The sequence below is a fragment of the Vespa mandarinia genome, chromosome 18 (assembly GCF_050613455.1).
Source record: "Vespa mandarinia isolate Hongniang chromosome 18, ASM5061345v1, whole genome shotgun sequence".
Taxonomy (NCBI): domain Eukaryota; kingdom Metazoa; phylum Arthropoda; class Insecta; order Hymenoptera; family Vespidae; genus Vespa; species Vespa mandarinia.
The window spans coordinates 182526-201199 of record NC_140827.1 but is presented as its reverse complement, the minus strand read 5'-3'; the positions used below and the strand labels follow the sequence as shown (position 1 = coordinate 201199).

Below are 18674 nucleotides of genomic sequence, written 5' to 3'. Positions count from 1 at the left end.
TATTCGCCGTTCTCCCTTAAAAGGCTCCTTACGAAGCTTCACGGACGGACGGAGAAGAAGCGACGCCTCTACGGCGGCGTGATTTACTCGGGGCTTCCTTATAGGGTGTCGGTGTTGTAGTGCGACGTCGTGGAGTAAATAAGGATCATCCGTACTATTCGTAGAATCCAGAGAAAGGTGGCGTATCGGGTGTGTTCTGCCTATAAAACGGTCTCCTTCCACGCAGTTATGATGATTGTGAAGTCCTAATCTCTAAAGCGGAGGGTATTCGTCGCGGTCCCTTAGGAGGCTCCTTCCGAAGCTTCACGGACAGAGGGAGAAGAAGCGACGCCTCTACGGCGGCGTGATCTACTCGGTTCTTCTTTTTGCGGTGTATATGTAGTAGGGCGGCGTCGTGGAGTAAATAAGGATCATCAGAACTATTCGGAGATTCCAGAGAAGGGTGGTGGTTCGGTTGTGTTCTGCCTATAAAACGGTCTCCTTCCACGCAGTTATGATGATTGTGAAGTCCTAATCTCTAAAGCGGAGAGTATTCGCCGCGGTCCCTTAGGAGGCTCCTTCCGAAGCTTATCGGACGGAGGGAGAAGAAGCGACGCCTCTACGGCTGCGTGTTCTACTCTGTGCTTCTTTATGGGTTGTCACTGTAACAGTGCGACGTCGTGGTATAAATAAGGATCATCAGAACTATTCGGAGAATCCAGAGAATGGTGGCGATTGGGGCGTGTTCTGCCTATAAAATGTCTCCCTTCCACGCAGTTGTGATGATTGTGAAGTCCTAATCTCTAAAGCGGAGTGTATTCTCCGCGGTCCCTTAGGAGGCTCCTTCCGAAGCTTCACGGACGGAGGGAGAAGAAGCGACGCCTCTACGGCTGCGTGTTCTACTCGGTGCTACTTTTTGGGGTGTCAGTGTAGTAGTGCGACGTCGTGGAGTAAATAAGGATCATCCGAACTATTCGGAGAATCCAGAGAATGGTGGCGATTGGGGCGTGTTCTGCCTATAAAATGTCTCCCTTCCACGCAGTTGTGATGATTGTGAAGTCCTAATCTCTAAAGCGGAGTGTATTCGCCGCAGTCCTTTAGGAGGCTGCTTCCGAAGCTTCACGGACAGAGGGAGAAGAAACGACGCCTCTACGGCGGTGTGATCTATTCTGTGCTTCTTTATGGCGTGTCTGTGTAGTAGTGCGACGTCGTGGAGTATATATGGATCACCAGAACTATTCGGAGAATCCAGAGAATGGTGGCGATTGGGGCGTGTTCTGCCTATAAAACGGTCTCCTTCCACGCAGTTATGATGATTGTGAAGTCCTAATTTCTAAAGCGGAGGTATTCGCAGCGGTCCCTAAGGATGCTCCTTCCGAAGCTTCACGGACCGAGGGAGAAGAAGCGACGCCTCTACGGCGACGTTATCTACTCGGTGCTTCTTTATGGGGTGTCAGTGTAGTAGTGCGACGTCGTGGAATATATAAGGATCATTAGAACTATTAGGAGAATCCAGATAAAGGAGACGATTCGGGTGTGTTCTGCCTAAAAAACGGTCTCCTTCTATGCAGTTATGATGATTGTGAAGTCCTAATCTCGAAAGCGGAGGGTATTCGCCGCTGTCCCTTAGGAGGCTCCTTCCGAAGCTTCACGGAACGAGGGAGAAATAGCGACGCCTCTACGCCGCCGTTATCTACTCGGTGCTTCTTTATGCGGTGTCGGTGTTGTAGTGCGACGTCGTGGAGTAAATAAGGATCATCCGTACTATTCGTAGAATCCAGAGAAAGGTGGCGTATCGGGTGTGTTCTGCCTATAAAACTTTCTCCTTCCACGCAGTTATGATGATTGTGAAGTCCTAATCTCTAAAGCGGAGGGTATTCGTCGCGGTCCCTTAGGAGGCTCCTTCCGGAGCTTCACGGACGGAGGGAGAAGAAGCGACGCCTCTACGGCGGCGTGATCTACTCGGTTCTTCTTTTTGCGGTGTATATGTAGTAGGGCGACGTCGTGGAGTAAATAAGGATCATCAGAACTATTCGGAGATTCCAGAGAAGGGTGGCGGTTCGGGTGTGTTCTGCCTATAAAACGGTCTCCTTCCACGCAATTATGATGATGGTGAAGTCCTAATCTATCACGCGGAGGGTATTCGCCACGGTCCCTTAGGAAGCTCCTTCCGATGATTCACTGACCGAGGGAGAAGATGCGACGCCTCTACGGCGGCGTGATCTACTCGGTGCTTCTCTATGGGGTGTCGGTGTAGTAGTGCGACGTCGTGGAGTATAAAAGGATCACCAGAACTATTCAGAGAATCCAGACAAAGGTGGCGATTTGGGTGTGTTCTACCTATAAAACGGTCTCCTTTCACTTAGTTATGATGATGGTGAAGTCCTAATCTATAAAGCGGAGGGTATTCGCCGTCCTCCCTTAATAGGCTCCTTACGAAGCTTCACGGTCGGAGGGAGAAGATGCGACGCCTCTACGGCGACGTTATCTACCCGGTGCTTCTTTATGGGGTGTATGTGTAGTAGTGCGACCTCGTGGAGTATATAAGGATCACCAGAACTATTCGGAGAATCCAGAGAATGGTGGCGATTGGTACGTGTTCTGCCTATAAAACGGTCTCCTTCCACGCAGTTAGGATGATTGTGAAGTCCTAATTTCTAAAGCGGAGGTATTCGCAGCGGTCCCTAAGGAGGCTCCTTCCGAAGCTTCACGGACCGAGGGAGAAGAAGCGACGCCTCTACGGCGACGTTATCTACCCGGTGCTTCTTTATGGGGTGTCAGTGTAGTAGTGCGACGTCGTGGAATATATAAGGATCATTAGAACTATTACGAGAATCCAGAGAAAGGAGACGATTCGGGTGTGTTCTGCCTAAAAAAGGGTCTCCTTCTATGCAGTTATGATGATTGTGAAGTCCTAATCTCGAAAGCGGAGGGTATTCGCCGCTGTCCCTTAGGAGGCTCCTTCCAAAGCTTCACGGAACGAGGGAGAAGAAGCGACGCCTCTACGGCGACGTTATCTACCCGGTGCTTCTTTATGGGGTGTCAGTGTAGTAGTGCGACGTCGTGGAATATATAAGGATCATTAGAACTATTACGAGAATCCAGAGAAAGGAGACGATTCGGGTGTGTTCTGCCTAAAAAAGGGTCTCCTTCTATGCAGTTATGATGATTGTGAAGTCCTAATCTCGAAAGCGGAGGGTATTCGCCGCTGTCCCTTAGGAGGCTCCTTCCAAAGCTTCACGGAACGAGGGAGAAGAAGCGACGCCTCTACGGCGACGTTATCTACCCTGTGCTTCTTTATGGGGTGTCAGTGTAGTAGTGCGACGTCGTGGAGTAAATAATGATCATCCGTACTATTCGTAGAATCCAGAGAAAGGTGGCGTATCGGGTGTGTTCTGCCTATAAAACGTTCTCCTTCCACGCAGTTATGATGATTGTGAAGTCCTAATCTCTAAAGCGGAGGGTATTCGTCGCGGTCCCTTAGGAGGCTCCTTCCGGAGCTTCACGGACGGAGGGAGAAGAAGCGATGCCTCTACGGCGGCGTGATCTACTCGGTTCTTCTTTTTGCGGTGTATATGTAGTAGGGCGACGTCGTGGAGTAAATAAGGATCATCAGAACTATTCGGAGATTCCAGAGAAGGGTGGTGGTTCGGGTGTGTTCTGCCTATAAAACGGTCTCCTTCCACGCAGTTATGATGATTGTGAAGTCCTAATCTCTAAAGCGGAGGGTATTCGTCGCAGTCCCTTAGGAGGCTCCTTCCGAAGCTTCACGGACGGAGGGAGAAGAAGCGACGCCTCTACGGCTGCGTGTTCTACTCTGTGCTTCTTTATGGGTTGTCAGTGTAGCAGTGCGACGTCGTGGTATAAATAAGGATCATCAGAACTATTCGGAGAATCCAGAGAATGGTGGCGATTGGCGCGTGTTCTGCCTATAAAATGTCTCCTTCCACGCAGTTGTGATGATTGTGAAGTCCTAATCTCTAAAGCGGAGTGTATTCTCCGCGGTCCCTTAGGAGGCTCCTTCCGAAGCTTCACGGACGGATTGAGAAAAAGCGACGCCTCTACGGCTGCGTGTTCTACTCGGTGCTACTTTTTGGGGTGTCAGTGTAGTAGTGCGACGTCGTGGAGTAAATAAGGATCATCCGAACTATTCGGAGAATCCAGAGAAAGGTGGCGATTCAGGTGTGTTCTGCGTATAAAACGGTCTCCTTCCACGCAGTTATGATGATTGTGAAGTCCTAATCTCTAAAGCGGAGGGTATTCGCCGCGGTCCCTTAAAAGGCTCCTTCCGAAGCTTCACAGACCGAGGGAGAAGAAGCGACGTCTCTACGGCTGCGTGTTCTATTCGGTGTTTCTTTATGGGGTGTCAGTGTGTTAGTGCGACGTCGTGGAATAAATAAGGATCATCAGAACTATTCGGAGAATCCAGAGAATGGTGGCGATTGGGGCGTGTTCCGCCTATAAAACAGTCTCCTTCCACGCAGTTATGATGATTGTGAAGTCCTAATCTCTAAAGCGGAGGGTATACGCCGCAGTCCCTTAGGAGGCTCCTTCCGAAGCTTCGCGGACGGAGGGAGAAGAAGCGACGCCTCTACGGCTACGTGATTTACTCGGGGCTTCGTTATAGGGTGTCGGTGTTGTAGTGCGACGTCGTGGAGTAAATAAGGATCATCCGAACTATTCGTAGAATCCAGAGAAAGGTGGCGTATCGGGTGTGTTCTGCCTATAAAACGGTCTCCTTCCACGCAGTTATGATGATTGTGAAGTCCTCATCTCTAAACCTGAGGGTATACGCTGCGGTCCCTTAGGAGGCTCCTTCCGAAGCTTCACAGACCGAGGGAGAAGAAGCGACGTCTCTACGGCTGCGTGTTCTATTCGGTGCTTCTTTATGGGGTGTCAGTGTGTTAGTGCGACGTCGTGGAATAAATAAGGATCATCAGAACTATTCGGAGAATCCAGAGAATAGTGGCGATTGGGGCGTGTTCTGCCTATAAAACGGTCTCCTTCCACGCAGTTATGATGATTGTGAAGTCCTAATCTCTAAAGCGGAGGTATTCGCAGCGGTCCCTTAGGAGGCTCCATCCGAAGCTTCACGGACCGAGGGAGAAGAAGCGACGCCTCTACGGCGACGTTATCTACCCGGTGCTTCTTTATGGGGTGTATGTGTAGTAGTGCGACCTCGTGGATTATATAAGGATTACCAGAACTATTCGGAGAATCCAGAGAAAGGTGGCGATTCAGGTGTGTTCTGCGTATAAAACGGTCTCCTTCCACGTTGTTATAATGGTTGTGAATTTCTAATCTCTAAAGCGGAGGGTATTCGCCGCGGTCCTTTAGGAGGCTGCTTCCGAAGCTTCACGGACAGCGGGAGAAGAAACGACGCTTCTACGGCTGCGTGATCTATTCTGTGCTTCTTTTTGGCGTGTCTGTATAGTAGTGCGACGTCGTGGAGTATATAAGGATCACCAGAACTATTCGGAGAATCCAGAGAATGGTGGCGATTGGGACGTGTTCTGCCTATAAAACGGTCTCCTTCCACGCAGTTAGGATTATTGTGAAGTCCTAATTTCTAAAGCGGAGGTATTCGCAGCGGTCCCTAAGGAGGCTCCTTCCGAAGCTTCACGGACCGAGGGAGAAGAAGCGACGCCTCTACGGCGACGTTATCTACCCGGTGCTTCTTTATGGGGTGTCAGTGTAGTAGTGCGACGTCGTGGAATATATAAGGATCATTAGAACTATTACGAGAATCCAGAGAAAGGAGACGATTCGGGTGTGTTCTGCTTAAAAAAGGGTCTCCTTCTATGCAGTTATGATGATTGTGAAGTCCTAATCTCGAAAGCGGAGGGTATTCGCCGCTGTCCCTTAGGAGGCTCCTTCCAAAGCTTCACGGAACGAGGGAGAAGAAGCGACGCCTCTACGGCGACGTTATCTACCCGGTGCTTCTTTATGGGGTGTCAGTGTAGTAGTGCGACGTCGTGGAATATATAAGGATCATTAGAACTATTACGAGAATCCAGAGAAAGGAGACGATTCGGGTGTGTTCTGCCTAAAAAAGGGTCTCCTTCTATGCAGTTATGATGATTGTGAAGTCCTAATCTCGAAAGCGGAGGGTATTCGCCGCTGTCCCTTAGGAGGCTCCTTCCAAATCTTCACGGAACGAGGGAGAAAAAGCGACGCCTCTACGCCGACGTGATCTACTCGGTGCTTCTTTATGCGGTGTATGTGTAGTAGTGCGACCTCGTGCAGTATATGAGGATCACCAGAACTATTCGGAGAATCCAGAGAAGTTTGGCGGTTCGGGTGTGTTCTGCCTATAAAACGGTCTCCTTTCACTTAGTTATGATGATGGTGAAGTCCTAATCTATAAAGCGGAGGGTATTCGCCGCTGTCCCTTAGGAGGCTCCTTCCGAAGCTTCACGGAACGAGGGAGAAAAAGCGACGCCTCTACGCCGACGTGATCTACTCGGTGCTTCTTTATGCGGTGTATGTGTAGTAGTGCGACCTCGTGCAGTATATAAGGATCACCAGAACTATTCGGAGAATCCAGAGAAGTTTGGCGGTTCGGGTGTGTTCTGCCTATAAAACGGTCTCCTTTCACTTAGTTATTATGATGGTGAAGTCCTAATCTATAAAGCGGAGGGTATTCGCCGTTCTACCTTAAGAGGCTCCTTACGAAACTTCACGGTCGGAGGGAGTAGGAGCGACGCCTCTACGGCTGCGTGTTCTACTCGGTGCTTCTTTATGGGTTGTCAGTGTAGTAGTGCGACGTCGTGGTATAAATAAGGATCATCAGAACTATTCGGAGATTCCAGAGAAGGGTGGCGGTTCGGGTGTGTTCTGCCTATAAAACGGTCTCCTTCCACGCAGTTATGATGATGGTGAATTTCTAATCTCTAAAACGGAGGGTATTCGCCGCCGTCCGTTAGGAGGCTCCTTCCGAAGCTTCGCGGACAGAGGGAGAAGAAGCGACGCCTCTACGGCGGCGTGATCTTCTCGGTGCTTCTTTATGCGGTGTCTATGTAGTAGGGCGACGTCGTGGAGTAAATAAGGATCATCAGAACTATTCGGAGAATCCGGAGAATGGTGGCGGTTCAGGTGTGTTCTGCCTATAAAACGGTCTCCTTCCACGCAGTTATAATGGTTGTGAATTTCTAATCTCTAAAACGGAGGGTATTCGCCGCCGTCCGTTAGGAGGCTCCTTCCGAAGCTTCGCGGACAGAGGGAGAAGAAGCGACGCCTCTACGGCGGCGTGATCTATTCTGTGCTTCTTTATGGGGTGTCGGTGTAGTAGTGAGACGTCGTGGAGTAAATAAGAATCATCAGAACTATTCGGAGAATCCAGAGAATGGTGCCGATTGGGGCGTGTTCTGCCTATAAAACGGTCACCTTCCACGCGGCTATGATGATTGTGAAGTCCTAATCTCTAAAGCGGAGGGTATACGCCGCGGTCCCTTAGGAGCCTCCTTTCGAAGCTTCACGGACCGAGGGAGAAGAAGCGACGCCTGTACGGCGGAGTGATCTACTCGCTGCTTCTTTATGGGGTGTCAGTGTAGTAGTGCGACGTCGTGGAATGAATAAGGATCATCAGAACTATTCGGAGAATCCAGAGAATGGTGGCCATTGGGGCGTGTTCTGCCTATAAGACGGTCACCTTCCACGCGGCTATGATGATTGCAGATATTATTTCTTTAGTTCATCTGGTACCCCAGCTGGCGGAGATGTTTGCGGCAGTTGGGGACGCGGAGGTACCTGTTCCCCGTGGACTAAGGCTGTTCTCTATCAGAACGACCTTTCACGCTTCACTGCTGATGACCAGCCATGCCTGTTTTTCGGCGTACTAATACAATATAAGAAAGATTCCCTCGCCACGTTGCTTTCACTGTGGGGGAGTGAGGATACGGGGGAACACAACCTGGTAGATTGGCTGGCATGGACGGATGCTAGGAATGAGTTGATCGGTGCGGAGTGTGGAGTGCAGCTAACTCTTCCCATGAAAGTCAAGGTCTCTCTCTGGTGGCCTCCCTCGGGGGGATCGGCGGCCTTCCAGACCTTCGCAGGGCGTGTCATGCGAGAAAAGTAGGATGCTGAGAGGCGCAGGGAACGTACGCAAGAAGGAGGACGTAGGAGTGTGCGTGCAAGTGTGTATGTGGACAGAAGGAAGGATAATAGGCCGCATAGGAGAGTAGCTCCAGTGCGGCTTCCTCGGGTAAGTCTCCGAACGGCTCAGGCTGCGCCTGGCTCATGCTTCCCATTAGGTGTGAGTGTATACAGAATGTGTATACGGATGTGAATGGGCCTGGTCAGCGCACCATGAGATAGTGATCAGGCCAATACGTATGTCTAGGTATGTATATGTATGTATATATGTATATATGTATATATGTAGGGAGTACTTGCATCTCCGGGGACTCGTGGGCCCCTGTCGAATGCGTCATAATTTTAAATATTTGTGGTATGAATGTAGATGAATGAATGAGAGCAAGGCGAATGCCGGCCTGGCTCACTGAGGAGGGATATTGGGTGATTATGTACTACGTCTATGCGCGATACCGCCCACTCCCTCTTTCCTCAGCAAGTTAGTATTAAGCATCGGGAGGTTTTTTAGTCGGTAGGCGATCCGAACCTGAGAGTATGTTCAGGCGGGTTGAATCTGACACTGCCCTGAGTACTGGGCTCAGGACGCCTATGAAGGTTTTTCCTTCTGACGAAACAAATAAAAAGGTTGCGTCAGGGTTGCGAAAATAAAAAATGGCCAATAATGTTATTCTCTTGCTTGCTAGCGTAAACATTAAGAATCGTGACTTTATCGCGCAACGTAATGATATGAACTGAACTATAATTTTAAGAAATTCTTTCTCGGCTGCCTTAAGAAAGCAGCATAAAATGTTCTTTTCTAAACTCAAGATATTTAATAAATGATAGGCTATGGATCCAGGGTTACTCCCAAAATTACGTTGAGAATTATGTTCAGAATTATGCCATAGTTTACATCCAAATTCCAAATAATCAGGTGAATATTTCAACAAAAAAATCTCGATTTTCATAATTACGGCAAAGATAAATGTAAATGTGCACACATCGAAAAATTTATCGAAACGAACTTCGAATCATGAAAGTCAATGATAAAAAGTGTATTAATTTGCAACGAATTGTGGTCCTATGTAAATAGAGTAACTGTAAGAACCAAGCAAAATCAAACCGAATGGATGATAAAGAGTGAAAAATATTGACTTTAATCACGTTGAGTGTAAAAGCAATCAGTTGAATCACATAAAAAGAGTCCAGTCATCGAAAGAAGTATGAGAAACGTTAGGACAAATGTATGAGTCGAAAGGTCCAGTAAGAAAAGCTAGTTTACATAAGAAATTGTATCGCATGAAAAAGGAATTTTCGCAAATTATGTTATCATATATTAGTTCGTTGTGTAATATCGCTAAAAAAATTAGAAGAAGTGGGAATAAAAATACCGACTGAATTACTATCAATTATGATTCTAAGCTTTTTATATTACGAATACGAAAGCTTTTGCATCGCAATACAAAAGAATCTAAAGATGTAATATCATGAATTGAATTATTAAAAGCAAAATTAATAAAGGAAGAAGAAAGATAATTAGAACGTGATAGTAAGCATTTCGTCCATGACGATGAAAACGACGCTTTAGTGACCAAAAACAAATTTAAATCAAATAGAAATACACAATCGAACCAACGCGAATACAAAAGGAAGATTGAAGTTTGCGGGGAAATACAACCAGGACATAAATCTTCGGATTGCAGAAGTGTAAAAAAGCAGACACTGAGGACGTATACGGAGAATGCAATTTCTGCAACGGTCTTAATAGCAGAATCATACTAAATGAATAGTATTTAGATAGAAGCGCTATGTGACACAAATGCAGTAACCCAAAGAAATTTTCAGAGTTAGACGACACAGAAATTTGTTAAATCCACATAGCTACGAAAAAACGTACAAAATCAACTGGTGCAAGAACTATGAAATTAAATGTCAAATTAAAAGTCGGAAATGTAAACCAAATTAAATTGCAGAATACTATATTAGTACTAGGAATCCGAAATAATTTATTGTCAGTGCCATGTATGACAGATAATGAATAGATATATAGTAATGAGTTGTTCGGAAAGTAATTTCGTTTTTTTTTGTGAAAATGAAAGGCAATTTTCGTATAATGAACGAATATGTTATTAAATTATATATTGGCCATTCTGGTCCAATACCTTTTGCCATCCCTCTGGTAGTAGCATGATTCCACGCTCATAAAATTTTTGTCATTGCCGGCAAAAAACTGATCGAGGTTGTTTTTGACTTCCTCATTTGAAGTGAAGGTTTCACCGTCTAAAAAATTTTGCAGTGACCGAAACAAATAATAATCCGAAGGTGCCAGATCTGGAGAATATGGTGGGTGTGGCATTGTATCCCATTCAAGCTGTAAAAGCTTTTGGCGAGTGACCAAACTTGTATGACGTCTCGCATTATCTTGGAGGAACACTACACCATTTCTGTTGATTAATTCTGTTCTTTTCTGTTGAAGTGCATCATTCAGTATGTCCAGCTGATGACAGTAGACTTCCGAATTAATTATTGTGTTATTCGGTAAAATCTCAAAAAAACGATTCCTTTACAATTTCCACCAAACTGACAGCATCACCTTTTTCTAATGATATGGCTTTGGAAATGCTTTGAGCCGGTTCACCTTTTTTGATACATAATCTCTTGCGTTTGACATTGTTATATACAACTCATTTTTCGTCCCTTGCAATGATGCGCTTCAAAAATGGATCATTTTCGTGACGTTTGAGAAACGAATCATAGACGTCAACGCGACGATATAAATTTCTCTCCGTGAGGATATAGGGAATCCATCGAGTTTAGAGGTTAAATCCAGGCCTTTCAAGTGGTCATAAACAGTTGAATTTGATAAATTTAACATCTCACCGATCTCACGTGTTGTTATTCGTTGGTTTGTTTCAACTAATGCCTTTATTGTGTCTTTAACAGCTTCAACCGGCTTTCCACATAAAATGTGGTGCATTTTCGACATCAAAATTGCCGAAACGAAATTTTGCAAACCAGTTCTGGCACTGGCATACTGTCAACACATTTTCTCCATACACATCGGTTAATTTCTTTCTGGCTTGAACAGCATTTTTACCTTTTCTATAGTAACAAAGTAAAATATGACGAAAATGCTGCTTATTGCTCTCCATATTTAAAAGGGCACCAACCAAAAACTACTCCGTAGAATCAATTGGACTTTTTCACACACAAGCCTTGGTATATCAGCTTTCAAAACATATAATGATTATGCGACCTAAGTGTGAATTTGAGTGCAAAAAAATACAATTAAATCTTCTGTCGGGAAAAAACGAAATTACTTTCTGAACAACCCAATAACATTGACAGTGAATTTCGGAGAAATTAAGCGTAGAGATGGAATTGTTGCAATTAAAATGAAGGGAAAAAGCCAATTGTACGCGGCAAATGAAGTCCAAACGGCCAAATAATAAAGTAACAGATAATTCGACAAATGAAAATATGAAGCAATTGAGATGACATGAGAGATATGGACACTTTAATTTTTGTGACTTGAATAAATTGATACAAGAAGTGGTGATGAATATGGATATGAAACCATTTCGTGTTCAATTTACAAGTTAAGTATGTGATAAACGGAAAATTCATCAATAACCATATAAGGATTCTGACCATTGTAATACAACTGGATTTAGTGCATTATGATATATGCGGTCCATTTAATGTCAGATCTATTAGTGGTGCAAAATATTTTGCGACGTTCATTGAAAATTACATCAGATAAACGCAAGCCGTTATGCTTAAGAAATGTTCAGATATTTTTATTGAATTTAAAAATTATAAGAAACAAGTCGAGAAGGAAATTGGCTGTTTTATTAAAAGGATCCGAACGGATAATGTATCGAAGAGTACGTTTTAAACTTTGAATATTTTGGCGGACAGTCCCGTTTTCTTCGAAACCTTACATCCGTTTCGAACGAAACTAGTTTCTTCTGTAACTCACTCCGCTGAAACGATTGGTAATTTTTTCAGAACTGTGACACAAGTTCTGTTAAAGTTTTTTCGATTTTTAATTGCTGAATTAGAAATCGCACATATTTCCAAAATGACTCCAACTTTCCAGTTGTAATTCAAATAATATCTTCATAAGAATGTTATATTCTGTTACTATCGATAAATCTCATTTATAGAATCCGGTTTCGGGAATGTAGGATAAGATTTCAATTTTTCATATTTTGATGTACAGCCGCGTACGCGAAAATCGTCGTAAAGCGAAACAAATGGGTTCGAAAAATATCGAATCAGGTTCAATCGCCATAGAATTAAACCTTTGAGTGTTGAATACTCGTGGCCTATGCAGTCCGTACAGACGGCGCGTGGCTGGCGCTCACGATAGACGGGGACTGAATACTTTTTCGCGCAGTATGGATATTATCGACACTGTATGACACATTATAATATAGTATACATTCCAATTACTATTCCGTTGTCTGTTCCACATTGAATGAAAATATTTTTATTTTCGATATATACTGTTTACTCACCTGCTAGAATTTGAAATCCCAATAATTTGATAATTATAATGTATTTGGATATTAAAAATCAGAAAATTAAACAAATTATAAAAAGGATTATATAATCATGGAAAGCCTTCAAATATATATATTTTCAGAAATTAACATTTAATACATTGATATTTCAAGAAAAAACAATGGGAAAATTAATAATTTATTTGCATATGATAAATCTCAAAACATAATCCGACGTCGCATTTTTTACATTCATATGGTGTATCCTTCCTTTTTTGCTGTCTTCTACAGACAACACATTTTCTTCTTTTCGATTTTCTCTCTACATTTAAAATTTTTGAAGGGAAATGTCTCTCCGTCAAACGAAATGGTAAGTTTTCTACGCTTCTTTTGCCACCGCCCGCTTTTTTTCTATTTTGAAGGTATTTTTACAGAATTTGTTTGATTAGTGACAGATGAAAATCGTTATATTGTAATTTTTTACCAGTTATACATTGATACAGGACGTATACGAGTTATATAATGAGATGTCTACTAAGTGGAAATTGTCGAACATATACATTTGACCATAGTACACTGATCATTTTTGCCAGGCGTGTATTTGCGTCCATAGCCTATATCGATACGCATGTATCTAAATTTAATGACCGCAAAGAGTTAATGATCTAATTTAGACGATTAAATAATACCATAAAGCGTCAATAACAGCACAATTTTTGGTAATAACGCAGTCAGTAACTATGATATGAAAACGAAAATAAGACTATAAGAATAAGTAGCATAACGAATAGCCATATCTGTACGAAAGGTTCGCTCAATATAAATCTTTTCGGGAAACCAGTCCGCTTTCATTTAGTTGAATCGATTTTTCCCATAGAGCAGGACGGAATTCTGAAGTGAATTCCTGAAAGGAGTCGGTGCATACGTGAATTACGCCAAAGAACGAATCCTCCAGTCAGGAAATATTGTTCATTCATAGGGAACTAATTCATATCGCCGCTTGGAACAGTATTTTATTTCGGTGTCACGTAGAGAATAAAGAAGTTAGGAAAGGATATATTCCCAGATTGGAATCATTGCAAGAAATATATACTGGAGACTCGTTAATTAAAAATGAGCAGAGATGAGTCTATTTTACGACTACCTACGAGGATCATGAGATTGTCATGCCAACGCTGATATTACTAGAATATACAATGTATGAAAACCAATTATTAATTACAATGTATCAAAATTCGGATGCTAAAATATTGCAGCTAGCTTCAAGATCATTTCGATAATAATCACTGGAATAATCAATGTAAGTCTCAGAAGAATGGAATTAATAAAAGTGATAGGGCAGGTTAGGTAGAATCATTACTGTGTTTGGAACATTTAAACGCGGAGGAAAGGAAAAAATGTGTTGAAGCTTTTGGCAGCCAGCTCAGACTGCTCTCATCTAGCAGGAGAATGTTTAACACTAGGTATACGGGACCCGTCAATTTGACGGATTTCAAACTCTGAAATGAAATAGCCAAAAAACCATAGCATTAATTTTAACCATTTTACATCGTAAATGAATTATTTCATCCAAAGAATTTATACACACAATTATTTTTTTCCTAAGCTTTCTAAATTTTGAAATTTGTATGTAGTATACCTATCTCTACGAAACCCGTCAAATTGACGGGTTAGTTGATAAAAGAGAAAAGCCGATTGTATGGTCTGAGTTATAGTCTTTATCTTCATCTTTGTCTTTTTGTGTGAAATCGATTATCTTATCGGCGTAGAAACCTTAAAACAAGAAGCGATGTTCGGTATAATTGTTGCAGTGACCGAGTAAGAATATTTTTCAAAGACAGTATGTACAATTTTCATTTATTGTAGACAGTCTTCGTTTATTGTATTTACAATAGGGTAATTGAATTTGGGCACAGTATTTTTTTATTTTGACCAATCCCCCTTCTTTTCTATCATGAGTAACTCCAGGAGATATAATAAAATATTAAACAGATGATAATATCAACGAAGATTATTCTGAGGGTACTTCTAAAGAAGATCAGTATTAATTAGACCAAAGCGAAGATGAGAGTGAAAGTTCTAAATATATTGAATTTGGAGAGATAGGAGGATCTTCGGTTAGTGAAGAGGAAAACTTCTTGAAAATGTGTCGTAACAAGAAAAGGATGCGTATTCTTTCTAGTTTTGACTCCGAAGATGAGAAGATGAGCATTTGAAGCACATCTCAAAATGTAATGAGTGAAATTGAAATTGTAGTTAACGGGACACAGTGGATAAAACTGAAAGCAGGCGGATCTGAGTGTAGGACGCCCGTTCGTATGATAATCAAGGATATCGCAGGGCCTATTGGCTACGCCAAGAAAAATATTATGTTGGGTTTTGTAACAAGTGGTTTTGAATTAATAATTGACAGACACATAGTGGAATACATAAAAGATTGCACTGAAACGGAGGCACATCGAGTTTTGAAAAAACACTGGACAATCACAGTTGCTGAGTTACGTAGTTTTTTAGAAATTCTATATGCCCGGGGCGCATATGAAGTGAGATCATTGAAAGCTTTTTATTTATAGTCGAAAAAATAGGGACCCGCTTTCTTTGCAAACACAATAAGCAGAGATAAATTTACGGAAATTCTGAGATTCATACGTTTTGACAAAAAGAAAAACCAACAATCCGAAAAATTACAAATAGATAAAGTTGCGCTGATATCCGAAATATGGAACAAATATATAAGTAATAGTCAGGCTTGTTGTAAACTATATGAAAACATATCGATAGATGAACAATTATTTCCAATGAAAGCCCGATGCAAGTTTACGCAATATATGCCAAATAAACCTCATAAATTTGGCATTAAGTTTTGGTTAGCAGTTGACGTCCAAATAGCATTTTTCCTTACATGGGGAAAGATGACACTCGATGCTCAAAATCGTTGGGCGAGTTTGTAACATTAAAATTAGCCGAACCATATCTAAAACAAAGTAGAAATATAACAAATGACAATTTCCTATTTCGAAAGGAAATGATTCAGATACTAATTCTAAGATATCAGATTATAATTCGAGATTACGTGCTTCACATCGTGGAGTCTACATCTGCTACGAACAGTATTGAATTCCTTGACATACCTTCTGTTGCACCTAGGTCACCGATCATCACAATAAATAATAATTAATGTTTAATAAATTAATATCATTAAATATACGGCTTCAATGAATGTAATATTTATTATCGCGCATCCACCTCACAAGTCTTACGGGATCCTTTAAAAGAACGCACATTCTCCCATTAATTTGCGGGAATGCGGCCAGCGTTATTTTGCTGACGGTCTTCAACGGCATCCTAGCTTAGTGCCACCACCCATATTCATTGCGACCAGTGAATCTATAACTCTGACAAGGAAGAGACAAGAGAAATTCTTCGTGCAAATTGACTATCATCGCTAGTTCAGTGCAAAACGCATATCTGGAAACGCTCTCATAGTTGCACCTTCACGATGTAACATAATTTTGGTCCTTCGAGACAGATTCTGATGACACTGTGAGCAATCCAAAGAGAAGCTAAATCATCACATAAGAGAACGAAGCAGTGCCATCATGAGGTCGTATATACCTTATAACGAAACACCAGACGAACAATAAGCCATTGCAACAAAGAGATTTGTAGTTTCCGAAATCATCAACCCTATTTTTTGTCGTCTGCAATCCTACAATGGTAGCCCTACATCTTCTAAATAAGGTTGTTTATTTTTGAGCTTATTACTCCTTTCTCATCCTCTTCCACAATGGAATTGGAAGAGGCATTAAACTTATCAGTGCTCAACCGCCAACCGTCAACGTTCATAGGTATGGTAAAAATAACGAATAAGCATCGGTCTTTTAATATCTACTGCTTGCAGTATTATGGACTATTGTTAATATTTAATTTGGCCCATACAAGTAGTGGGACAAATCGTTCATTCACCTGGTGTTGTGCTTACACGAGTGGTACAATCATAACCATGTTTTATTGTTTTTTCTTATAGAAACATTAAATAAATTGATCAATAATCTAATTGATTTGGAAGTTATCTTATAGAGAACCTTCTACTGAGGAGTTTACACCCCAACTAGCCACACGTTCGTCCAGCTGGATTAATGAGAGTTTAAAGGAAGAGATTAAGAGTGATGATAAAATATTCATACTCAAGCAGTTGTCAATTAGAAGGAGATTCTTAAAGATCGCAGCTATTAAACAAGTAGCTCTCAAAAAAGACAAGTATGTTAGCGATATCCAAAAGACTATTGGTTCGGTAATGCTCACTCTAAGTATGGAAATTTCATTAATGTTAGATGAGAAAAATCGGGCGGTTGATAGAAATTACTGCCGAAATATTTCTGCGATACTGGTCAGCTTATAGCAGAGGTTCATTACTGGGAGACGGCAACTAGGGGTTCATTATTGGGAGACGGCAAAAAGAGGTACTGGAGTACTGTTAGATCACTAAATTTCTCTTTGTAGAAAGCCTATCAGACAAAATTAAATCGATTGAGTGAGTCGCGTCAGAAATTAATCTGAAACCGACTCCAAGGAAATTGCTGTTAAAACCTTCGGATCAGTTAAATTGGAAAGCCTCACCTTCCAAGGTATCGAGGATAGATACCTTCCAAGAGGAAGTCAATCGGGATCAAACCCGGAAGTCAACAGTGCACCAAGAAAAGCTTACTGTTTCCCTTAACGCCAATCCAAATCGGCCCGTCCGAGAACAGATCACTGACACAAGCAGGAAACAGGAGGACTTAGATTTTTTATTAATGAGTAGAGAAATATCACTCATAATAGTTTTATTTTAAATTGTATAAAAGGTTATAAGATGAATTTTAAGTGGTCTGTTTTTCATTTAACTGAGTCAATGAATTAGGCTCAACAGTTGAGGAACTGGGGAAGGAGGCTACAGATAGATTGTTGAAATATGGGGCTATTCAAACCTGCCATGACCAAGAAGCCCAATTTATTTTCTTTTATTTTTTAGTAGACAAATCAAATAGTAAATATAAAGAGATTCATACTAAATTAAAAAATTTTTAATTGTTTCATTAATACGGTGCACATTGAGGATATTAAATTAGTATCCAAATTAATCGACTTGAGATCGACATGGATAATTTAGATCTAGAAGACGCGCCTTTTTTAATTTCTATCCATAAGGGAAGTAGGAAATTTTCGAGATTCCGGTTTCAATCACAGCTTTTTGAGTTTTGTTGTCTACCATTTGACGAGCCGTCCGAAGTTGCAACAAAGTAATTTGCAACCTCCGGATTCATCAACCTGATAGTTCTACATCTCTCAAGTAACGTCGTTTATTTTTAAACTATTACTCCTTTCTTATCCTCTTCCACAATGGAAGCCCCTGACGAGCAAAACTTAACTGATCTCAAGGTTAAGCGGCGAACCTTCAAAGGTCAATTAAAAACGGGATTGGAAACTATCTTGCAGATAAAGCTCTAGATAAATTAAAAAAGAAAATTCAGTACATGAAGGAAATCTTCGCTGGCTATACTGATGCTCAATTGCAATTACTAAGCTCCTTCATCAATGCGGAATCATATTTAGAATAAAAATTGGATATTGACGACCATTACTTAGGTATAATAATTATCGCGGAAGAATTAGTAAACAAAGCGGAACCGCAAACGGTGGCACTTGTTCAATCCGAAATGGAATTTGCAACGCGATTATCATCTGCTTATTTAAAGAGTAATTGAACTATAAATTTACCACAAATATACTTTCAGCGGTCAACATGAAGAGTGGCTTGCTTTTGCAAATAAATCCCAATTTGTCATAAACGATAATCGAATTCTAGAGGATTGTAATCGATTACAATAAAAAAATCATTTTATCACCCAAATAACTGGACACTTTTTTTTCGTTTTTTTCGAAAGTGTGTTTTTTAACATAATTGTAACTAGATCTCGGAAAGTACCGCACTGATTGACTTGAAATTTGGACGCAATATTCTCAGGTACATTATCTGCAAAGTAGAGTACGATTTTCGAAATATGTTAAGTATTTTTAATATTTGTTTTTTTTGTAATTAAATTTTTGTGCAAATATAGTGTTTCTTTT

The 18674-nt window shown here is 41.7% G+C and overlaps 1 long non-coding RNA gene and 1 pseudogene across 1 annotated transcript in view; one reads left to right on the top strand and one right to left on the bottom strand.

Moving 5' to 3' along the window:
- Window positions 1–18674, bottom strand: part of LOC146872407 (uncharacterized) — an 87226-nt gene that overhangs the window by 16002 nt on the left and 52550 nt on the right. The window lies entirely within an intron of this gene.
- On the top strand, window positions 14518–15077 carry LOC118445610 (uncharacterized; annotated as a pseudogene).